General features: G+C 41.7%; 1 long non-coding RNA gene across 4 annotated transcripts in view; it reads right to left on the bottom strand.

Annotated features, from left to right (window-relative positions):
- The window catches only part of LOC125148906 (uncharacterized), a 48,393-nt gene extending 24,234 nt beyond the window's left edge, over nucleotides 1-24,159 (bottom strand). For all 4 annotated transcript variants that reach the window (XR_007145736.1, XR_007145737.1, XR_007145739.1 and 1 more), the window contains exon 1: nucleotides 23,965-24,159. This is a non-coding gene — a long non-coding RNA (uncharacterized LOC125148906). The remainder of the gene's footprint in view (nucleotides 1-23,964) is intronic.
- Nucleotides 24,160-25,848: the final 1,689 nt, after the last annotated feature.

The raw sequence follows: 25,848 nt of genomic DNA, 5'->3' as shown, positions 1-25,848 counted from the left end.
TATGAAGAAATATGGTTTTAGAAATTATGAAATATATTCATAAATGTGCCAATCTACAGAACACTCGGGGCGGGGGGGGGTACCTGGGTGGCTTATTTGGTTGAGTGTCTGACTCTTGATTTCAGTTCAGGATCTCACTGTTCATGGGTTGGAGCTCACATTGGGCTCTGTTCTGACAGTGTGGAGCCTGCTTGAGATTCTCTCTCTCTCCCTCTCTCTCTGCCCCTCTCCCACTCATACATACACACTCTCTCTGCCCTGCCCCTGCTTGTGCACTCTCTCTCTCAAAATAAATAAATAAATGTTAAAAAAATCTTTAAAGAATACTAGCATAACAGTTCACAATTGCTTACTACACAGTTTCTACTAGAAATTAAGGTTTCTAAGCATGAAAAATACTGATAAATGTAATTGAGACTACTAGAAATAATAAGGAAAACATCTCTGTACTCAATCAAGGGATGTTAAAGATATGTTTTTGGTAAGATAAAGTATGGGGAATAAAAATACATTTTTGTTGAGGGAAAAGAAAGTCATTATGTCCTGAAATGAGACTGGTTAGAGACAAAAAAAACTTAGGGAAAATCTGAATGAAAAAGAAAAGTTGTAGGTTTGTAAAAGGGAATCTCTGGAAAAAAAAATTTATGAATGTTCAGAACAAAAACTGGGATGGAGGAGTCTTAAAAGTACACTAATATAAGATTGAAATTTGGTTTTTCCCTCTATGAAAAAAGCAAAGTTTTCCTGGATTGTTGGTCTGCTCTTGATAAATTATAAACAAAGTTTTTTGTTTTCCTTTATCTGCCCAGAAAAAAAACAAGATTTCTATATTTGGTTTTATCAGGGCCTTGAACACTTAAGAAAACTAAATCCTCTCAACATTAAAGGAGCTAACTTTCAGGGTGCCTGTGTGGCTCAGTCAGTTAAGCACCCAACCTCGGCTCAGGTCATGATCTCACGGTTCATGGGTTCAAGCCCTGTGTTGGGCTCTGCACTGACAGTATACAGCCTGCTTGGTATTCTCTCTACCTCTCTCTTTGCCCCTCCCCGACTCATGCTTTCTCTCTCTCTCAAAATAAAGTTAAAAAAAAATAAAGGACCTAACTTTTGCTAACAACTATATAACGCTATATAGTTGCCTTTGTAATCTTCTGTTGCCACCTTGGTTGAATAATTAAATATTGTTTTATAATAATCTATGATCCTATTTAGGTATGTTCTTTAGAACCTTCTGAGGTTTATAACAAACTTCCCCAAAGTGCAAATTCTAAATTAAAGGCTTTTTAACTAATTAGGCTTGTCTATTTGGTGTGTTGTTACACGAGAAGTGTGCACAGTGATAAATCTGAGGCTCTATTGTGTGAGTGAATGCTGTTTATTGTGTGAGTAAATGCTGTGAGTAAATGTTCCAGAAAGTATATAAAATTCCTAAAATTTTAATATGTTCTGGAACAACGTTATCACTTAAAATTCTAATTATTAAAATGCTGTGCATCACAAAAATAACCAAATTTTCTTGTCAACTGTTTTATAAGGGACTCTCATTGGATTTTTAACCATGCCCATTTTTGAGTTCTGCCATTTACATTCTGATGCTCTTGCAAATGTGTTCCAGCTTCAAGAAGATTCATAAAAAGAACTTTTTACAAATACAAATTTGTGGTATCTTCAAGATCATAAAGCTAAACTGGGTAAGAATTTCTGGAACTAAGGGAAAAGCTGCATTCACACAAAATAGGAATTAATACCATGGGACTAAGTGAACTGAAAAATATTATAGTTATTATGACTTATTGGAAACACTGCTCGTTATCTAATGTTTGCTCTTTCAGATTTAAGGAAAATTTTTCTCTTATGACATCTATTACTTACAGATATTTGATAAAATATTCCTTTGTAAACAAACTGAAACATTTATCTTTTCTCTCTACCTGAACCCTCCAGAATTCATAAGCTCTCAGTGAGTATTCTTTCTTACGTGGCAATTATAATTATTTACATAAGTTCAATAAGAATCTGTTCTCCTTGTAACAGGACACGATTGGAAACACTGGTTATACAACCAAGGCTTTGACTGGAATGTCATTATTTGAGAGAGACATTCATAGACTCAGATGTGACCAGACAGCTGTAAGGAATGAAGGTTGACTTTATGGAGCCAATAAAGCCCCTTGGAAATGTTAGCCTGACACCTTGCTTACAGAGTTCCCAGCAGCTTTGCCAGGTGAGTAAAGTGCAAGTGCAGGAACCTCAGATTTTGGAGACCTTGAGAAAAGCAACTCACCCAAATCTACATGTATTGAAGGCAAATCTGACAGCAAGTATTTGGACTGGTTTCTGGCCTTGAAAGGCTATTAAAGGTTTAATTGGAAATTCCTTATAAAAAGTTCAGCAAACAAAATATACATATTATACATATATATATATATGTATATATATATATATGCAAACTTACATAGTCAATCAGTATTCTTACTAGGCTTATGTAAATAATCAGGCCAAGTTTATTAGGACTGAACTTATTTTTCAAATAGGTTAATCTTTATTTGGCTATCTTTGATGGAAATGAGAGTGGCTTTAGAGAGAAAAAATTATGTTTCAATAACACCTTTGTGGAAGTTAGATTCTAGTTCTAACTCTCTTTTAATGTTTGTTGTTGGCCTAAGCTAGACAACTTGAGGTAAGATTCAGAGAAACTGTCACAATAGCTCGTGTATAGACAGTCTTAGCACCTGTTACTCTGTGGGGATGATGAAAGGACCCCAAGGGCATATGATTATTTGAACAGCTGGATGAAGGGATGGACTCCCTGACAACTATGTAATTCATCTGTCACCAAAAAGGTCCAGACAAACAGTAGGTCTACTGATTACCAAATTAATCACCTTGGTTGGTTCCTGGATAGGACTAGCTGGGGAAATAATTTACAACAAAGTCACAGCCACCGTGTCCATAGTGGTGGCTGAAACAGGACAGGGTTTTAAACTCATACAAAAATCATTAGACTCTCTGACTTCAAGCATCTTAGATCACAAATTAGCCTTGGATTATGTCCCAGCTGAACAAGGAGGAATAGGTGCTGTTGTAGATACATCTTGTTTCATTAATGTTTCTTGACAGGGGGAACAGAAGCCTGACGTCATCCTCCAGCAGGCAACATAATTTTAACAACCCCACTGCCCAAACCACCTGGGACTCCATTAAAGGGGACCTCCCAAATGTTGACTTGGTTCTTGCCTTTTCTTGGGCCTTTGGTGGCCATTTTATTGCTGTCACTTTGTGGGTCCTGTGTTTTTAACCTCCTGGTTGACTTTGTGTCTTCTAGGCTTCAACAATTCCAAGTCAAGCTAATGGTGGTGGAAGGGTTCCAACCTGCACCAGTAGAGGATGAGCCCAGTCCTTATAAATCATTAGAACAGTCAGTAAGACACCTCCAGGGCAGGACAGGGACAAGAGGCCCCACTCAGCAGGAAGCAGTTTCTGAGGATGAGACCTTTGGCCCCTTTTCCATAAGAATAAGGAGGTCACAACACTTGGAGTGGGGATCGAGATGGAGGAGGGACTGGACTTGGGTCCCCTCAACCCTGACTGCTAAATCTGGGGTTCTTTGGTTGCCTCCATAAGGAAGGGAAAAAAAAAAGAAAAGCTAAAACTCTGTGCCTCTTGAGTAGTACATCTTGCAGGAATGCGGAGGGGAGATGCTTACTGAAAGGAAGATGCTTACTACAAAGACTGGCAAAGACTAAGTCAAACCAGTCTGTGCCATGATGGACCTCACTGCTGACCTTTCACCAACTTTCTCCCTCATTATAATACTAAAAATCACACCCAGGGTGGAGATTTAACATCCTAAATACACATACGACTCATAAAAATACATGATCTTTAAGTGCACACGTATCAAGAAATTCCCCACCTTGGGGCACCTGGGTGGCTCAGTTGGTTAAGCGCCCAAGTCTTGATCCTGGCTCAGGTCATGATCTTGCAGTTCGTAAGTTTGAGCCCTGCACTGAGCTCTGTGCTGTTGGTGCACAGCCTGCTTGGGATTCTGTCTCTCCTTCTCTCTGCCCCTTCCCCCACTTGTGCATGCTCTCTCTTCTCTCTCAAAATAAGTAAACATAAAAAAATTTTTTTAAAAGAAGGAAAAAAAGAAATCCCCACCTCTACATGCTTGTATGTCACCCTTTTCCCATCAAAGTTTCTTTAAAACTCTTTCTGACCTTGGGGCGCCTGGGTGGCTCAGTCGGTTGGTTAAGTGTCCGACTTCGGCTCAGGTCATGATCTCGCGGTCCGTGAGTTCGAGCCCCGCGTCGGGCTCTGTGCTGACAGCTCAGAGCCTGGAGCTGCTTCGGATTCTGTGTCTCCCTCTCTCTGTGCCCCTCCCCTCTTCATGCTCTGTCTCTCTCTGTCTCAAAAATAAATAAACATTAAAAAAATTAAAAAAAAAAAAAACAAAAAACCTCTTTCTGACCTCTCCTCAAGCCAGCCTGAAGGCTCTTCTCTTTGTGGTGTCTCCCTTGTGCTAGAGCATAAGCCCCAATAAAGGCTTGCCTGGAACTCCTGTTCAGCCTCTTGTCAAATTCTGTTGTTTAGAGAGCCCAAGAGCCAGGTTGGTAACAGCACTATAAGACCATTTCTTCATAAGGCTTTTACTTTCAAGACCAGGAGATGTAGATGACTTTCTTAACACAGAGAAACAGACACAGAGAGTTTGATAAAATGAAGCAACAAAGGATTATCTCCCAAACGAAAGATAGGAAAAAATCACAGCAAAAGTGCTAAATGAAACAGAGATAAGCAATATGCCTGATTATCTGATTACTTTGAGAATTCAAAGTAATGGTCATAAACATACTTACTAAACTTGAGAATAGATTACAGGATCTCACTGAGACCTTCAACAAAGAAGTAGAAAATACTTTTCAAAGAATAATCAGACATGAAGAACTCTAACTGAAATTAAAAATATACTATAGGGAATAAATAGTAGACTACAGAAAGCAGGAGAATAAATCAGTGAGCTGGAAGACAAAGTAATGGAATCCAACCAAACGGAACAGTTAAAAAATAATAACAAATGAAAATAGGTTAAGGGAACCCAGTGATAGCATCAAGTGTAATAACATTCATATTACAGGGATCCCAGATGGAGAAGAGAGAGAAAAAGGGGCAGAAAATTTATTTGAAGAAATAACAGCTGAAAATTTTCCTAAAGTGGAAAAAGAAACAGAAATCCAGATCCAGAAGGCACAAAGAACCTACAACAAAATCAACCTGAGGAAGTCTGCAACAAGATGCATAATAATTAAAATGGCAAAAAGTGAGAATTTTAAGAACAGCAAGAGAAAGGAAAACAGTTACATACATACAAAGGAAACTCCATAAGGCTATCAGCTGATTTTTCAGCAGAAACTTTGCACACCAGAAGGGAGTGCTCATTTGTGCTGAAAGGAAAATACCTCAAACCAAGAATACTCTATCCAGCAAGACTATCATTCAGAATAAAGAGATAAAGAGTTTCTCAAACAAAACCTAAAGGAATTCATCACCACTAAACAAGTTTTACAAGAAACGTTAGAGGGAATTCTCTGAGTGGAAAGGAAAGGCCTCAATCAGGAGCAAGAAAATTAGTAAAGGAAAAGATTTCACAGCTACAAACAAACATAATAAAAGTAGTACATTAATCATTCATGAAACCAGTATGGAGGTTAAAGCACAAAAACAGTAAAATTAATTATATCTATAAAAATCAGTTGAGGGATCCACAAAATAAAAGGATGTAAAGTATAGTGACACCATATGCATAAAATGGTGGGGAGAGGGGAGTCAAAATTTAGCACTTTTAGAATGGGTTTGAATTTAAATGACCATCAACCTAATATAGACTGCTTTATGCATAGTATTTTACATATAAACCTAAATTTGAATAAATTACTAGCAGTAAAATTGAATCAATAATCCCCAAATTCTCAACCAGTAAAAGTCCAGGACCAGATGATTTCACAGGTAAGTTCTACCAAACACTTAGAGTTAATACTCATTCTTCTCAAAACTATTCCAAAAAAACCCAAACCAAAACAAAACAAAAAACAAAACAAAAACCAGAAGAGGAAGGAAAGCTTCCAAATTCAGTCTATGAGACCAGCATTGTCCTGATACCAAAATCAGATAAAGGCATTATTTAAAAAATCAAACTACAAACCAATATATCTGATCAACACAGATGCAAAATTCCTCAACAAGATATTAGCAAACCAAATGCGACCATACATTTAAAAAATCACCACAATCAAGTGAGATTTACTCCTGGGATACAAGGATGGTTCAGCATTTGCAAATCAATAAATATGATAGATCACTTGAATCAGAGAAAGGATAAAAACCATATGATCATTTCAGTAAATGCAGAAAAAGCATTTGACAAAGAACAACATCTATTCATGATAAAAAAAAAAACCCTCAACAAAGTAGGCTTAGAAGGAACATACCTCAACATGATAAAGGCCATATGTGAAAAATCCACAGCTAATGTCATAATAAATGGTGAAAACCTGAGAGTTCTTCCCTTAAGATTGGGAATAAGACAAAGATGTCCACTCTCACCATTTTTATTCAACATGTTATTGGAAGTCATAGCCACAGCAATCAGACAAGAAAAAGGAATAAAAGCCATTTAAATTGGTAAGGAGAAAGTAAAACTGTCATTCTTTGCATATGACATGATACTACATATAGAAAGCCCTAAAGACTCCACCAAAAAACTACTAGAACTGATAAATGAATTCAGTAAGGTTGCAGGATACACACACACACACACACACACACACACACACAGGAATATTACTCAGCCATAAAAAAAGAATTGCCATTTGCAATAACATGGATGGAACTAGAGGGTATAATGCTAAGTGAAATAAGTCCGAGAAAGACAAATACCATATGATTTCACTCATGTGGAATTGAAGAAACAAAGTGAAGAACAAAGAGACAAACCAAAAAAATTTAAATATAGAGAACAGGGGAGGTGGGTGAGTTAGATGCGTAAAATAGGTGAAGATTAAGAGTTCACTTATAGGGGCGCCTGGGTGGCGCAGTCGGTTGAGCGTCCGACTTCAGCCAGGTCACGATCTCGCGGTCCGGGAGTTCGAGCCCCGCGTCGGGCTCTGGGCTGATGGCTCAGAGCCTGGAGCCTGTTTCCGATTCTGTGTCTCCCTCTCTCTCTGCCCCTCCCCCGTTCATGCTCTGTCTCTCTCTGTCCCAAAAATAAATAAACGTTGAAAAAAAAAAAAAAGAGTTCACTTATAGTGATGAGCACTGAATACAGAATTGCTGAATCACTGTATTATACACCTGAAATTAATATAACTGTATGTTAATTATACTTAAATTAAGAAACTAATTTTAAAAACTTCAAAATGGAATAAAGACCTAACTGTAAGACCTGAAACTATAAAGCTCCTAAAAGAAAACATAGGCAGTAAACTCTGGGACACTGTCCTTAGCAACATTTTTCTGGGTATGTCTCCTCAGGCAAGGGAAACGAAAGCCAAAATAATATAGTACTATAAAAACTAAAAAGCTTTTGCACGGTAAAGAAAATCATCAGCAAAACAAAAAGGCAACCTACTGAATAAAAGATATTTGCAAATTATGTATCTGATAAGAGGTTAATATCAAAAATATATAAAGAATTCATACAACTCAATAACAACAAAAACAAGAATCCAATTTAAAAATAGGCAGAATTGGGGCACCTGGGTGGCTCAGTCAGTTGAGTGTCTGACTCTTGATTTCGGCTCAGGTCATGATCCCAGGGTTGGGAGATCGAGCCCTGCACTGGGCTCTGCACTGACAGGACAGAGCCTTGGGATTCTCTGTCTCTGTCCCCCTTCCCCCACACCTCATTTATGCATGTGCGCACACACACACACACACTCACACACACACACACACTCTCTCTCTCTCAAAATAAATAAGCATTTTTTAAAAACTAAGTAAAAATAAAAAAGAATGGAGTGCTACTACATGTGCTGCATGGGGGGAAACCTCCAACACATTACGCTAAATGAAAGATGCCAGGTGCAAGTTTACATATTTATCATTCTATTTATATGAAATACCCAGAATAGTTAAATATATGGAGACAGCTGATATGTGGTTGTTAGGGGTTATGCGTAAAAGGGAATTGTAGTATAAGCCCTGACAGTTTTGTTGTTGTTGTTGTCTGTAATGCAAGTGCCTGACTTGAGCCTTAATTGCCCAGGCATCCACTTCATGAGGGGATCTCGAAAAAACACATTGCCAGCAACAACTAAATAAAAAGCTAGGCTGCCTACTCCCACTTAGGCTCCTTTGTTTTAGAGATCGTGGTTGATTTTGATAACTGACCATTTGGGCCACTTGCCTTTTCTCTTTCCACACTTTGACTTCATGCTCTTCTGTTTTAAGTTTGCCAATAGAGTGAGCCTATGAAACCACAGACTCCACTCCCCACCCCCAATAAAAGCAGAACCCCTTGCAGTGTAGCCCCAGGCATGCTGTGTCATTTCTAGGTCCTGTAGGTAATAAACTTATTTCTTCAGGTTCCTGATGGGCATCTTGCAATGATAATAAGAACTACAAGGGTGGGTGCAACCATGACATTGGTTATCGACAGGCTGAGACCAGCACACAACAGAAATAGGGATTGAATTTAATGGGTGTATTAGTCAGGGTTCCCCAGGGAAGAAACAGTATCCAAAGGAAGGAAGGATGTATGTATGTATGTATGTATGTATGTATGTATGTATATGTATATGGAGGGGAGAAGAGCTAGGGTGGGGAAGAAACTGACTGGCTGATTTTAAGGAACTGCCAAGTTTGAAATGTGCAAGGCAGCAGGCCAACAGGCTGAAATTCCAACAGGGGTGGATGTTGCATTTTTGAGTCTAAATGATGGAAACTGAGGCAGAAATTTTATGGTGCAGTGTGGAGGCCAAATTCCTTCTTCTTTGGGGAACCTTGGCCTTTTCTCTTAAGGCCTTCTACTCATTGTTTGAGACCCATCCACATTATGGAGGGTAATCGGCTTTACTCAAAGTCTTTTGATTCAAATGTTAATGATATCTTCATAGCAACACCTGGATTTGTATTTGACCAAACAACTGGCACTATAGCCTACCCAAGTTGACACATAAAATTAACTATCACGATGGGTATTCGTTTTTTTTTTTTGGGGGGGGGGGGGTAAAGGGGGAGATAAAAATGTTTGGAATTAGATAGACATAATGGTTCCACAACGTTATGAATGTGTTAATGCCACTGAGTTGTACACTTTAAAATGGTTAAATTTATGTTACATGAATTACTGGAAAACTTGATTTTTTCTTTATACAAACAACAACAACAAAGCAAAACCACCTTAGCCTTCAAGATTATATAATTTCTTTGGGATCAGCACAAAGATCTTCCTTTACTCTTGCATACAAAGAAGAAATAGTATCTCCAATAAATATGAGTAGATAACTCACTCCCCATTCCTAACCTCCTTCTTCCTTGCCTACCTCCACTACAGAGACTGGAAATGTAAATACCCGCTTTCCCAAACTCCCCTGTAGCTAAGAATAGCTATGTGACCTACTTCTAGTCAATGAGACAAAAGGAGAGTGTGATGGAAGATTCATTTTACTTGTCTCTCACCTCACTTCTTCCTACTTTGAATATGATTAAGATGCCCATGGGGCGCCTGGGTGGCGCAGTCGGTTAAGCGTCCGACTTCAGCCAGGTCACGATCTCGCGGTCCGTGAGTTCGAGCCCCGCGTCAGGCTCTGGGCTGATGGCTCAGAGCCTGGAGCCTGCTTCCAATTCTGTGTCTCCCTCTCTCTCTGCCCCTCCCCCATTCATGCTCTGTCTCTCTCTGTCCCAAAAATAAATAAACGTTGAAAAAAAAAAAAATTAAAAAAAAAAAAAAAAAAGATGCCCAGAGCTCTGGCAGCCATATTGTGATCACGAGGCAACAAGCCAACATGTTAAGAGGGCAGAGAAAAATATCAGGTTACTGATATGGCTGAACTACTGACTTCCTACCTCCAGACTACTTCCGTGTGAGAAAAATAAAGCCTTATTTGTGTAAACTGTGTTAGGTTTCCTGTTATTTGTGGCTGGAAGCAATTCCAAATGATACAATCCATGAAAGAACAGCAAACCCAAGGAAAAGAGAGGGAAAATAATTTGAAAACAATTAGACCAAAAAAAAAAAAAAAAAAAAGAAACAAAGAAAGAGAAAACCTCCAAAACCAAATAAATTAGAGATATAAAATTTTCAAGGAAGGAAACAAATCTATCATTTTTGAAGGGGGTATGGTGGTATTCTTGGAAAATCCAAGAGATTCAACTAAAAAAAAACTATGATAATAATTCAACAAGATAGTAGAAACAAAATACAAAGGTAACTTCCATTTTTACAAACAACTAATAGAAGACGTAATAGGGAAAAGACCATTTTTGCGATTGCTATTAAAAAGACAAAATACTTGGGAATAAACTTTAGAAGTAAGACCTAAAATGAACAATGTCAAAACACCAGTGTTTTCAGAAGAACTGAGCAAGTGAAAGGCATGTCATGCTCTTGGCTAAGACATAACACCATAAAGAGTCGATTCTCTCTAATTTATACATAGCATATCATCCCCATGAAAATGACAAGTTTTCTTTAATAGGCTGATTTTAAGTTTGTATGGAAAAATTAGTGAGAGCCAGAAAACTGAAAAAGACAACGAGGAGAGACTACTCCTATCAGATAACAAATCATAACTTAAAAAGTAATTTAAAGTGTGATTCTGATGCATAATTACACAATCCATGGGACAGAACAGAAAACCCAGAAATGGACTCAAACACACAGAAACTAACCATACATAAAGACGGTATCAGAGATCAGTAGGGTAAAGACAGGCTTACCTCTCACCTCACATTCCATTTCATTTTCCATTTCCTTTTATTTCTTTTCATTTCATTTCATTTTATTTCATTTCATTTTATTTTAGAGAGATCCAGAGAACATATGAGCAGGGGAAAAGGGCTGGAGATGAGACAGAGATTGAGAGAATGAGAGAGAGAGAATCCCAAGCAGGCTGCATGCTCAGCACAGAGCCCGCCGTGCGGCTCGGTCCCACGACCCTGGGATCATGACCAGAGTCGGATCAAAACCAAGAGTCAGATGTTCAACCAACCTAGGCACCTGACAGGTTTTTAAATTAAGGGTGTTGGAACAACAAGAAAACAAACTGGATACCACACATTTTAGAATAAAGTCCATATAAAAGATATAACTGTAAAAATAAAAAAACAACTCATAACGGTACTACAAGAGAAACATGAGGGGGCACCTAGGTGGCTCAGTCGGTTAAGCAGCCAAGTTTAGCTCAGGTCATGATCTTGTGGTTCATGAGTTCGAGCTTGCGTCGTGCTCTGTGCTGACAGCCCAGAGCCTGGAGCCTGCTTCAGATTCTGTGCCCCCCTCTCTCTGCCCCTCCCCCACTCGTGCTCTCTCTCCCAAAAATAAACACTAAAAAAAAAATTTTTTTTTAAAGAAAAACATGAGAAAATTCAACTAGAGACTAAGAGTAGAGAAAGCCTTTCTAATTAAAATTAAAAACCCAAGCCTCTAAGGAAAGGCTAATGAGTTCAAATGCATAAGGAGGAAAGCCTTCTTTATAGAAGAAAAAAAAAATGGTATAAGCAAAGTCATCGGCAAAGTGGGAAAAATATTTACAACTCATATCACACAAAGGGCTAATCTCTCTAATACATAAAGACTTCCTTGGAACTGAGAGATTCTGACAATCCAACAGAAAAAAAAAATGGGCAAAATACATGGATAAAAAAAAAAAAAATCACAAAAAGAAGAAATACAAATAGCTCTTAAAAAAGACCTGTCAGGGGCACCTGGCTGGCTCAGTTGGCAGAGAATGTGACTCTTGACCTCATGGTCATGAGCTCAAGCCCTATAGTGGGCACAGAGCTCACTTAAAAAATAAAAAAATAAACTTACCTGTACTAAAGAAATGCAAATCAAAATGAGTTTGATAGACCATCCACACCTATCAACCTGACAAAAAAGGTCTGGTAACACTGTTGAGACCATGGGAAAACAGGCTTTTTAACTTATTATTAGCAGGAATATAAATTGATGAAACTCTAGGGAGGGCAACTTAACAAAATCCATTAAAATTTCAAAGGCACATACACTCTGATTTAGCAATCACACTTCTCAAATTTATCCTGCAGTTCTATTTGCCCACAGAGGGAAAAAAAAAAAAAAAAACATGTATAATTATTGTACTGCAGCACTATTTATAAGAGCAAAACTTTGGAGATGAGCAAGAAATCCATCATAAGGGACCAAAAGAATTTAACAAATACATCCCGACAACAGAACACGATAAAACTAAAATGGAGACTGAGGGAGAAGATCACCATGATTCACTAGGAAGTGAGAAGAGCCAAATGCAGAACTGTGTGCACAGTAGCCTTTTCTGTAAAAAAAAAAAAAAACAAAACAAAAAAAACAAAAAAAAAAACAATGGAGGGAAAGAGGATGAACTGATCTGTAGAATTAATGCAATCCCAATCAAAATCCCACAAGATTTTTTGATGAAAATTGCCAAGCTGATTCAATTTCAATTCAGTTGACAAGCTAAAATTCAAATGGAAATGCAAAGAACCTAAAATAACCAAAATAAGAAAGAAAAATAAAGTTGGAAGGCTAATGCTACTTGATCTCAAGAATTACTATAAAGCTATTATAATCAAAACAGCCTAAAGGCTGGTATCAGCCTAAAGGCAGCAAACAGATCAATGGAACAAAATTAAAAGTCCAGAAATAAACCCACACACATATATGGACAATCAATTTTTTACAAAGGTACAAAGACAATGGAGAAAGAACAGACTTGTCAAAAGGTGATGCTGTCAAAAAAAACCCTAAACAAATAAAACCTCCCACAAAACTTAGATCCATACAGGCAAAAGATTTGAACAGGCACTTCAACAAAGAAGATACACAGGAGTGATGTCACCAAGATGCCAACATAGTCTGTTCCTGACTCTACTCCTCCTCACCAGGAGTTTGACAACTAATCATAAACAAGACACCACTGAGAGAATCCTAGAACATAGGCTTGAAGCACCCCTTGCATCACAGAAACCAAAAAAGACCTCAATAGAAGGGTAAAAGGAACAGTTATACATTGACCTCATTGCCTCTCCCCAAGGCTGACACGGCAATGTGCTGAGAGGTCTCCCCGACCCTATAGTTCCTCCAGTGGAAACAGAGAGCCCAGGGTGGACATCCAGCTTCCCCAGCATTGTGGGTTGTCTCTTGGGAGCCTCTAGTTGGACTAACCCCCAGGGACTGTGGAGGAATCTAGAGGGCTCAACTACTGGAGACCTGATTGCAATAGAAAATGGGGAACGACACCAACAACTAGCATTCAAATCTTGCTAAACCAAATTCCTACCTGCAGCACCCACGGAGCAGTTCCAACCAGCAGTTTTGCCTGTGCAGAGCCAAGCCAATAGCACAGTCTGATGAGGGAACTCAGCAGGATACAGGTTTGCCTGATGGTAGCGTCCTCAAACAAAGAGCTTTGTAAGCCCTGTGAACGGGCCTGCCCCACACAGGCAGAGGTGAGTCACAGCCTGGCACATGGCTGACTGTAACTCCCAGTCCTTCCAGATCAGAAAGCCTGATCTGGTTCACCTATGAGGTTGCTTGAAACTAGCCTGGGCAGAAATCATAGACCTGCCCATTGCTGAATACAGCCTTCAGCCCACTCAATCAGAGAACCTAACCACTGCACACAGGAACTCGCACAGTTCATCCAACAGCCCTGCTTACAGCAGCTCTTGGACAGAGAGCACAGCCTGTGGCTTCCCCCTTCTGCAGAGCAAAACCAGTGGCCCCTTCTGGCCAGGGAATTCAGTGCACAGTCTTGCCTGATTCAGGTTCACAAACAATGAGCTGCACAGCTCCTGGGGCCCATCCTGCTGCCCCACCAGGGAAGAATATTCACAGTGCCATCTATTGCTGAGTATAGTACTCAGTCCTGACCGTCTAGTAAGCCTGACCAGAGAACCCAGGCAAATGCAGAGCCTATCCTACAGCCTCACTTGGGCAGGGAACCAAGCCAGCAGTCCTAAGTGTTCTCAGGCAGCAGTATCTGCACCCCCCTAGCCTCAAACCTGGGCAGTGGCCTCCACAGCAGGTCTCCTCTGCCCAAGGATGTTATCAGCAGACATGTCCAATAACCCACACTGAGCTGACTGGTCTCTGCCAAAGTGAATCTAAAAGTCTAAAAGAGGAAACTGCTCACTCAAATGCACAGATACCAATATAAGGAATCAATGATAAAATATCAGGTAAACATGACACCACCAAAGGAAACTAATAAAGCTCTGATGACTGATCCTAAAGAAATGGAAATCTATAAGCTGTCAAATAATTCAGGATAGTCCTCTTAAAGTTCAGTGAGCTAAAAGAACATACAGAAAGAACATACATATAACTAAACATAATTAGGAAAACAATGCATGAAGTTCAATAAAGAGAAACACACACACACACACACACACACACACACACACACCCCACAACAACATAAATCCTAGAGCTGAAAAATGCAATGACTGACAAATTCAACAGAGAGCTTCAAAAGTAGACTCAACCTAATGAAATGCAAAACAATCACTGATTTAGAAAATATGACATCTAGGGGCGCCTGGGTGGCTCAGTTGGTTGAGCGTTCGACTTCAGCTCAGGTTATGATCTCACAGTTCATGGGTTTGAGTCCCACGTCAGGCTCTGTGCTGACAGCGTGAAGCCTGGAGCCTGCTTTGGATTCTGTGTCTCCCTCTCTCTCTTCCCCTCCCCTGCTCATGCTCTCTCTCTCTCCCTCTCTCTCTCTCTCTGTCTCTCTCAAAAATAAATAAACATTAAAAAAAAAAAAGAAAATACGACATCTGAAATCAGAGGAGCTAAAGGAAAAAAGAATGAAAAAAAGTGAAGAAAGCCTACGGTACTTATAGAATATAATCAAAAGAAACAATATCTGCATTACTGAAATGCCAGAAGAGAAAAAGAAAGGAACAGAAAACATATTTAAAGCAATAATAGCTAAAAACTTTCCAAACTTCAGGAGAGAAATGGACATCCAGATCCATGAGGTCCAAAGAATCCCAAATAAACTGAACATGAATAGGGCTACCCCAAGACACATTATAACTGTCAAAAGTCAAAAACAGAAAAAGAATTCTGAAGGCACCAGGAAAACATGGAAGTTTCATATAAGAAAACCTCCATAAGACTATTGGTGGATTTATCAACAGAAACTTTTCAGGCTAGGAAAGAATGGTTTGATATATTAAAAAATGTTGAAAGAAAAAAAAAATCTGTAAACCAAGAATTTTATACCCAGCAAAGCTTTCCTCCAGAAATGAAGGAAAGATAATGATTCTCCTTAACAAAAGCTGAGGAAGTTCATCCACCACTGTACCTGTGTTACAAGAAATATTAAAGGGAGTTCTTTGAGTAGAAGTAAAAGGGCACTAACAAAAATTAGTAACATAAAACTCATGGTATTGGTAAATATATATAGTCAAAGTTAGATTCTGTAATATGGTAATGTGGTGTGTAACTCACTTACAACTCTAGATTAAAAGTTAAAAAACAGGGGTGCCTGGGTGGCTCAGTCGGTTGAGCATCCGACTTCAGCTCAGGTCATGATCTCGCGGTTCGTGAGTTTGAGCCCTGCATTGGGATCTGTGCTGACAGCTCAAAGCCTGGACCCTGCTTCAGATTCTGTGTCCCCCTCTCTCTCCACCCCACCCCTGCTTGTGCCCTGTCTCTCTCCGTCTTTCAAAAATTAATAAACATAAAAAAAGTTAGTTAAAAAACAAACATAGTTAATATCCTTAACTACAATAATCTCTTATTGACTACACAATATCAAAAAATGTGTGAACCTTAGCATCCTAACTTTAATTGTGAGGGAGAGGAGAAGTAAAACTTTAAAGTTTAGGAATGCTGTTCAAGTCCTTTTAAACTTAAAAAAAGGGTGTTATAGGGGCGCCTGGGTGGCTTGGTGGGTTAAGCGTCTGACTTCGGCTCAGGTCATGATCTCACGGTCCGTGAGTTCGAGCCCCGCCTCGGGCTCTGTGCTGACAGCTCAGAGCCTGGAGCCTGTTTCAGATTCTGTGTCTCCCTCTCTCTGTGCCCCTCCCCTGTTCATGTTCTGTCTCTCTCTGTCTCAAAAATAAATAAATGTTAAAAAAAATTTTTTTAAAAAAAGGGTGTTATAGTTTTAAGATAATTTATTTAAGCCTCAAGGTAACCTTAAGGAAAGAACCTGTAGTAATTACACAAAAGAACACGATAAAGAAGTCAAAGCCTACTGATACCAAAAGACATCAAACACAAAAAAGAGGATAAGAAACAAAGAACAATGGATCTATAAAACAGTCAGAAAATAATGAACAAAATGGCAATAGTCTTTACTTGTCAATAATTACCTTAATGTAAATGGATTAAATTGTCCAAATCAAAAACATAGATGGCTGAATCAATTTAAAAAACAAAAACAGAAAACAAGACCCAATAATATGTTGCCTACAAGAGACTCACCTTAACCTTAAAGATATGCACAGACTGGAAGTGCAGGGATAAAAAACAGTATTTCAAGAAAATAGTAACCAAAACAAAACAACACCCCAAAAAAGGAGTAGCTACGTTTGTATCGGGCAAAATAAACTCCAAACTAAAAACAGTAAAAGGAGGGGCACCTGGGTGACTCAGTCGGTTGAGCATCTGACTCAAAATATTAAAAGTAGAACTACCATATGATCCAGCAATCCCAGTTCTGAGTACGTATGTGAAGAAAACAAAATGCACTATGTTGAAGAGATATCCACGCTGGCATGTTCACAACAGCATTATTCACAATAGCCAAGATGGAGAGAGAATCTAAGTGTCCATTGATGGATGGATAAACAAGTTGTGGTGTATTGTGTGTGTTTACATACATGTATAAATACATATACACAATGGAATATTATTCATCCATAAAAAATGTGGAAAATGTAAACATTTTCTTTGCCCTCAGAAGAGACTGAGTAACATCTTAAGGACACGTCAAATAAGTAAAAGCTCTAACAGAATTTAAAAGAATGTTTCAGATTAAAAGACAGGTATATAGAGCATATATAATAATTTGAAGCTAAATAAATACGGCTTGTATATTTAAAACCTATATTTATCAAAGACCAGTGTAGATTTGCCTCTATGCTGTCCAGTCATCAGCTAAGATGATCTCAGTAAACAAGATGCTTAGGAAGAAATAACTCTCATGGTTATTCAATCATTAGAAATTTGGCCCCAAAACTTGAATAAAATTAGAATACAGCTGTTTACAATAAATATGAGAGGAAGAGGATCTAACACGGAGAGAAATCCAAACCTCTGACCATACTTTCTGGTTAAAAACCCACGGCGCGCCTGCCAAATACAGGATATCAGTCACTCACTCCAGGTAACTTGTTTATCATCTCCAGCTGGGAGTGGCCAATGCTCCTTTGGCCTCTGATGCTATTAAACAACAGCAGCCATTCTGGAAGTGCTGTCATAGCCCTGGAATGCCTCCTTGTTTCTTTTTCACCATAGGATGAAAGATACTGGATCTGACTTGTGAAGCCAACCTGGGAGGGTTCTTAAGCAATTCTCATCAGCAATCAATTCTCCCAGGTGCTGAGAATCGACCCGTAAAACCGGAGGCCTGATACAAAAGGCCCTTGGGCTTAATAAACAATAGAAATTGACCAGAAGCCAATCCCAATCGGGAGTTCCAAGCAAGGTTTTACTGGGGCTGATGCTCCAGCACAAGGGAGACAGCACAGAGGAAAGAGCTCTCGGGCTAGCTCCCTGAAGACAGGTCCGGGAGAGCTTTTAAAGAGACTTCGGTGGAAAAAGGGTGGCATCTGCACACAGAGAGGTGGGGAATTTTCAGCTCTGGTTTCCTTAAAGGTCCTCCTTCTTTGTGCATTACATGTCTAATCAGCATGTTGAATCTCTACCCTTGGGCAGGATTTTTATTATAATAAGGGAGAAAGTCAGCACTGGGGTCCATCGTGGCACAGACTGGTTTGGCTCAGTCTTTGTAGTAAGCAATCTGCCCTCAGCCATTCCTGCAAGATGTACTACTCAAGAGGCACAGAGTTTTAGTTTTTTTTTTTTTCCTCCTCCTGGAGGCAGCCAAGGAACCCTGGATTTAGCAGTCAGGGTTGAGGGGACTTCCTCCATCTTAATCCCCATTCCAAGTATTGTGACTGTCCTTATTCCTATGGAGAAGGGACCAAAGGTCTCATCTTCAGAAACTGCTTCCTGCTGAGTGGGGGCTCTTGTCCCTATCCTGCCCTGGAAGTGTCTAGCTAACTGTTCTAATGATTTATAAGGACTAAGATCCCCCTCTTCTGGTGCAGGTTGGAACCCTTCCACCACCATTAGCTTGACTTGGAATTGTTGAAGACACAAAGTCTACCAGGAGATTAAAAACACAGGACCCACAAAGTGACAGCAATAACATGGCCACTAAAGGCCCAAGAAAAGGCAAGAACCAAGTCAACATTTGGGAGGTCCCCTTTAATGGAGTCCCAGGTGGTTTGGGCAGTGGGGTTGTTAAATTATGTAGCCATGTTGCCTGCTGGAGGATGACGTCAGCCTTCTGTTCCACCTGTCAAGAAACATTAATGAAGCAACAAGATGTATCTACAACAGCACCTATGCCTCCTTGTTCAGCTGGGACATAATCCAAGGTTAATTGGAGATCTGAGACCATAGAAACCAGAGAATCCAAGGACTTTTTTTTTCTCTTTAGAATCTAGTGATTTTTGTATGAATTTAAAACCCTGTCCTGTTTCAGCCACTACCAGGGACACAGCATATGACAGAGCTGTTTTAAATTATCTCCCCAGCTACTTCCATCAAGGAACCGGGCAAGGAACTATTCTGGCAATCAGCAGACGTACTGCTCATCTGGTTCTTCATGGTGATAGCTGAGTGCTCCAGGGGTCATGGGAGAATACTTAAATATCCTCGGGGCGAGGGAGGGGTGCAATATACCCCGCAGTCCAATCACCGCTAGTATGGTTGGTATCGAGGTATTGAACTGCTATCCCCTTCCCATCCACCACTCCCAGGAACATGATTCCTTTAGCTAACCATCAGAGTCCTGGGTAGGGGTGGTTCTAAGGGACCCAAGGATGGGTGGTTAGGGGGAAGCCACAAAGAGTACCTGTCACTGTCTCTGTGGTTTTCAGCGTTGGCAGTCCAGGACTCCTGTGACCCTGTGTAACAACCTGAGTAACACCACTACCGGGGCCGTATCTTCTGGATCTCATGCTGTGTCCGAACCGCAGATGGTTGACTGTACATATAGGGGAACAGGGCTCAGGGGTAGGGCTAACTACCTTTTGGTGGACAGGTGCATTTAACGGTACTGGGCACGTAGGTTTCTCTAGCAGCCTGGCTGCAGGTGGGGGTCCTGCAAAGAGCACAAGAGGTGTCATATGGGGGAAACCTGGGATCTACACTGGTATACCAGGTCACGGCTGGTGGACTCAACATTTTGCTGTCAGGTTAACGGGTGATGGGTGGACGTGGAAGACTGGGTTTGAATGATTTTACTGGCTCTGTAAATGGGTGTTTTTGGACCTGGAACCATTCTGTGGGCGTATCCCCACCAGACTCTGCCTGTTATTACAGACCTCAAAGGCCTCCACCACCAAGTTTGACAGGGGAGTCCAAGAACCAGCCCCCGACTTCTGTAGTTTTCTCCTAACACCTGGAGCAGACAGGATAATAAAACCCATGGCAAGCAATGCCCTTCCTTCTCTGCACTCCAGGTGCACAGGTCTGTGTCAGCATGCTTTCTGAGTGTCTGTTACCCAGCTCAGAGAGACTGCCAGGTTTTCATCCTTCCCTTGAATGATCTCTAACCTTATCATAATTTACCAGTGTTATTATATACCTTTTCATCCCTCCGGACAAACAAGTGATAGAACGCCTCATTCTCGTTTGGCCAACATTGTCCAGAGTCTCAGCAGGGGACCTGTTCTGGGACCACTTCACCACACACCCTGCAGACTTAGTGGTGAGGATAAGCGGTTACTAGACTGTCTGTACTCTCTAGCCTTTCTCATAATGTGATCTCTTTCATCAGGGATGCAACAGTGTGCATGATGTGAATGACACTGATGTCCTGCCAGGTCAGTGAGAACATCAGCCCCAGTCTGACAAACTCATCCCTAAACTTATCAGCATTTTCTGAAAATCTATCAAACCTTTCTTTGCATGCCCCTAGAACTCTTACAGAGAAAGGGACATGTACTCTGGTAATTGCCCCATTCCCAACAGCCACCTCCCGAAGGGGATAAAGCCCCTGGGCCTGGTGGTGAGGTTAAGGAAGGAACTAGCCTGAAGCCTTACCAGGGATAGTGCTGGGGGCTCCAGTTTTGGGGGTTCTGGTTCTTTAGGAGCCTGACTAGGGAAGATGGGGCTTAGGGGCTGTTGGAGCAGGAGGCTGAGAGAAGCCAGCCGGGACCTGTAAAGGAGGTTCTGAATGGAGACGGTTTGGCAGTGGCTGGAAGGTAAGATCATGAGCAAATCTGGCTCTCAATCCTTTGGAGGTGAGGTAAAAATGGAGGCCAACACATACATCCTGCAAGTCCTGCCAGCCTGGGTCTTGGCACAGTTTCATACAGGTCTGTACATAAAGGATCTCTCCCCACTTTTGAGAACATTTACAAAACAGATCCAATTGTAAAATAGAATTTATTTTTTTTTTAGTTTATTTATTTTTGAGAGAGAGAAAGAGAGAGAGCGTGAGCAGGGGAGGGGCAGAGAGAGAATCCCCAAAAGGCTCTGCGCTGGCAGCAGAGATCTATGACTTGGGGCTCGATCCCACCAACTGTGAGATCCTGACATGAGCTGAAATCAAGAGTTGGACGCCTAACCGACTGAGCCACGCGGGCACCTGGTAGCCATTTCTTTTGATCACCCAAAGTATACTGGGGCCAGGCCGAGTTACAAAGAAAACTAATTTCTTTTTCTTCAAGGCATCTAATTAGAACTGGTTGCAATCATTAAGAATGCAACCCAAGGGAAAGTCTTTTGGAATCTGCCGAGCATTTCCCATATTTACAAATAAATTTGGTGTCCTGCTTTCCTTAGTCCATCAGAGAGAGCCACGTTCAACCCAAGTCTGCAAAGTGCGTGCACAGTGCGAGGCAGGCCTCTCCCGCCTCTGCTGGCTAGTTACTGGCCAGAAAGAACACGCTCTCACAGGCTGAGAGGAGCTAAGCCGAAGCTGTCTGGTAGTCACCCTACAGAGTAGAAGGAGGGGAAAGAGCAGCGAAAAGCAGAGGAAGGTTAAAGGAGGAGGGAAGGGAACTGGGAAGGAAGGGAAAAGGGAACTGCACTGCCTGAATGAAAGTAGGCAGAACCCCCGACGCTGGAGACAGACTTAGCGCAGTGACACTGAAGCAGCCATGAAGGGATTGCGTCCAGCTGCTCTAATGGGTCCCAGACCCTCTCCCAGAGTGCGAGAAAGATCCCCTGGGATTCCTTCATGGTCCCCAAAGAAGTATGATACTGAATCAGGCTCTTGTGCTCTCTATGCAATAGAAGTTGACAAGAGGCCAAATGGGAGTCCCTGCTCTGTCCCAAGTGGGACTCATCTTGTGGTTTCATCACAAAATGGTTCTGCTGAGCCAACTGTATAATAAATAAGCCAGTCTACGGAAATTCTATAAGAGGTTTCCAGTTACCATCAGCCTTGAGACTCCTACCTACCTTCAGTTTCCTTATTTAAATTTCTGTGAGCAACACAAAAATTTAATGCTTACTCGAGAGTTCAATAAAGTAGTATTTCTAAAGGGACAGTTTTGGTTCAAGTTTCTGGAAAACTTGCACCAAGATGTCATCACGGCAAACATCTTCAGTAAATGTGAACCCAGAAGAGCCTTTTTTTTTTTTTTTCTGAAGTTTATTCATTTATTTTGACAAAGCACACAGTGCACACGAGTGAGGGAGCAGGGGAGGGGATAAGAGAATCCCAAGCAGGCTCCGCACCATCAGCACAGAGACCAACTCAGGAGGGGATTGAGACCTGAGCTGAAATCTAGAGTCGAACACTCGACCAACTGAGACACCCAGGAGCCCCGTCCCCCAGAAGAGCTTTTTTAAAATTGACTGGAGCCTGCTTCAGATTCTGTGTCTCCTTCCCTCTATGCCCCTCCCCTGCTCATGCTTTGTCTCACTCTGTTTCTCAAAAATAAATAAAATGTAAAAAAAATAAATAAATAAAATAAAATAAAATAAAATAAAATAAAATAAAATAAAATAAAATAAAATAAAATAAAATAAAATAAAATTGACTGGATTTGTTAAGACTTGGATATTTCTAAGGATTTTGTGGCTTGGGGTGAAGATACTTTCATGACCTGTTCCCATAGTAAAAAATAAAAAGCCTGACAAACTAAGAAATCATCAGCTGGGCCGGAGACCCCTGGAGACTCACTAGGCCCTCAGCTCCTGCCAAACGGACAAAGTGATTGCTCTTCAAACCTAGAGGTTAGTTCTCACAGCTTTCAAAGAACACCATTCTGCTTTGAAAGCTTCCCAGCTCCTTCTCCATTTCACTCTGTCTTCACCTTTCTTAAAGGCTCTTCCAAATCCCACATCATGCTCAAGACAACTGAGTGAAAAAAAGGCTAAACTGATGTTAATTATGCTTTTAGGAAGAAATGGTAGGCCAGAGCACAGCCCGGTGAGTCTATAGGGGCACTGGGGTGGATCCTGAGAGCAAAGGGAAATCATGGAAGGTTGACAAGTGGAGAAAAAAATGTTTTTTTGTTTTAAGTGTTCTCCAGGGCTTGAATGGAGAGCTGTGAGGCTTCAGGAGACAGGCAGAGGGGTTGGCAGGAGAGAGGATACTACTTGGATTGTACTAGAAGGAAAGCATAGGTGTTGGAGAGGAAAGTTTGAGGGCTGTTAAGGGAGGACTATCAGGCAGCTACTACTTAATAGCTTGAAGCAAAAAACAGGTCATTTGCTGAGAGCTGGGGCAGTGAGAAGGGTCTGTAGATTCGGAGACACGCTGGGATACTGAATTCCTGAGACGTTTAGCAAGGGAAGAGCTGAGTGGGTGAGGGTGCAAATGGGGCAGGTCCTTCAGCAGTTTGGTTGAAGGCTTGAAGATGTGATTCGTGCAGAATCGTGAAACAAGAATTAATGATGTTGTTTTAATACCATTTCTATTCTAACTCAGGAGGCTTACTGTATGCCAAGCACATACGAGGCATATTTGTATACTTGATCTCCAATAAACTCACAACAGCCTTTCCAGAAGATTATCATTTTACAATGGAAAAATCTGTGCCTCACACTGGTGACGGAACCTGGACGGCGTCAGGGAGGCAGAAGATAGAGAGCCCTGAATCCTATGTATGTAGCTGGCTTCAGCGCCCCAGCTGCAGAGTTATCATTATTCACCATCCTTACAGGGTAAGCATCCAGCAGGGTTTTAAAATGATTTCCCTCTTTTTTAAAAAAACTTGTTTTAGAAGGAGATTATAGATTAGGTGCTTATGAACGAGTTCACAAACAACAAGGAGCCTGGAAAGCGCAGAAATTAACGAACAAACCTAAGTGCTTAAACTTTACAACGAGAAGGTAAGTTACAATCCTGAAGCTAACAGTTTCATCGTCATGGTAACTCCTACGTTTTGTTTGCAGTTTCAGGCAGGTTTTAAGGAGGACGCGGATTTTTGGACTGCTTGCCATCTCGCTAATTAATTGGACACTGGGCCTCCCCTCCCTCCACCCGTCCCCGTTCCCGGCCTGGGGATGGGTAAAGGAGCCTTAGAGGTGCTTACAGTGTAGTTCGCATCTTCTCTCTCCGGAGACTGTCTCGAGGAGCACATCGCTAGGTGCAGGAGCGAACTCTACAGACGTCTGCGGGGTTGCTCCGAGACAGCGCGGGAAAGGCAGGGCTTCCGCGACGAGCGCGAGCCCGGGAGCTTCCACGCACACCTGGAGGTGCTGCGCGGAGCCGAAAGGCAGGACCAGGTGTGGTAAAAGCGGAAGTGGCCGGAGACAACATGGCGGCGCTGGCATCATGCGCCCTGAGTTCAAGCAGGCGGTCCGCTACGGTGGCCCGTGAGAGCCATTACAGAATTAGGTCAACGACTCGCATCCCGAGCCTGGTGAAGGGAAGTGTAAATCAGCCCTGACTGGGATGACCCTGAGCCCTGAGTGGCCGCAAAGGCGGGGCCCTCGAACACCATGAGAAGGGGGCGCCCCCAGCTGGCCTGAGTCGCATAAGGAGACAGAGGAACAGTGCATTTCATTTATTTCCTTTCCTTTCATTCATTCAGCTTTGTTCTTGGAAGTGACCCTTTCAGCGATACTATAGGGAAAGTTCTGCTTTCGGAGGAAGGTTGGACTAAGAGACTGGTCGGCCAAACAGTGCATGAAGGGCAGTCCAGATGACAGTTTCTTAGAGCCACCTGTTAGGAGTTAGATGCAGCCAGCCTGCAGCGAGGGAGCTGGGGGAATACCCCAACCTCACTCTCCTCCCTCGGCTCTCCTGCCCATGCTCCTGGCTAGCTGTATCTCACCAGAAGCCAGAGACCCTGTTGATGTGTTCCCCATTAGTCAGCCTCTGGGACCCAGAGCAAAGTGAAGAGGAGAAATTCATCTGGCTGGGCTGTGACGGGCAGCCCCTAGGACGGTTCCCACTGAGCTTCGCCTCCTGGTAGTCACCCCCTCGTGTAATCCTCTCCCGTGCTGTACTACGTTGGTTTGTGTGACCAGTAGAAGTAGAAATGATGAAACGGGATGAAATGTTACCTCACTAATCAGATTACAAAAGGCACTTTAGCTTGGGATTTGGTCACTGTGGGAGGCAGCTTTCCAAGATGGCCCCCTTGATCCTCACCTCCTAATAGTCATGCCTGGTGTAAAACCCTGTGTTTGAGTGTAGGCTGGACCAAGTGACTGGATTCTAACAAGCAGAATATGGTGAACGTTAAGGATGTCACTTCTGGGAGTAGGCTGCAAAAGACTGTGCCTTTCATCTTGTTTGCTTGCTGTGATGTTTGCCCATTGGAGAGCCCATATGGCAAAGAAATGAGGCCAACAGACAGCGAGGAACTGAACCCCGCCAACACTCACCTGAGTGTGGAAGAAAATTCACCCCAGGTGAGACTTAAGCATCTTAAATTATGATGACTGCAGCCCCAGCTGACACCTTGATTGCAGCCTTTTGAGAGACCTAAGCCAGAGTCCCCAGCCAAGCCTTGCCCAGATTCCTGGTCCACAGACATGAGAAGCCAAATGTTGCCAGTTTGAGGGTAATTTATCATATACAACGACAGGTGATTAACACAGCTTCTCTCTCTCTGATCACTCGCTTTGGGGGAAGTCAGCTGTCCTATCATTAAAAGCACTATGGGGAACCCAGCTGGACAAGAAGGCAAGTAGGCCTTCTGCCCACAGCCATACGAGTGAGCTCCGTAGCAGATCCTCCCCTAGCCAAACTTCAGAAGACTGCAGCCCCTGGCCACAGCTTGATTCAGGAGACCCAGAGCCCCAACCCCCAGCGAAGCCACTCCTGGAATTCCTGGCTCTCAGAAACCGTGTGTTTGTTGTTTTAAGCGCCCAAGGTTTGAGGTAATTTGCTTTGCAGCAACAGATCACTAATACTTGTGTGGACAAACAGGAAAAGTTAGCAAAGAGGGAAAGGGAAAGTCCGTGAA

This window comes from Prionailurus viverrinus, chromosome D3, assembly GCF_022837055.1.
Source record: "Prionailurus viverrinus isolate Anna chromosome D3, UM_Priviv_1.0, whole genome shotgun sequence".
Taxonomy (NCBI): domain Eukaryota; kingdom Metazoa; phylum Chordata; class Mammalia; order Carnivora; family Felidae; genus Prionailurus; species Prionailurus viverrinus.
The sequence above is the reverse complement of the archived record's forward strand: the minus strand, read 5'-3'. Positions and strand labels throughout refer to the sequence as shown.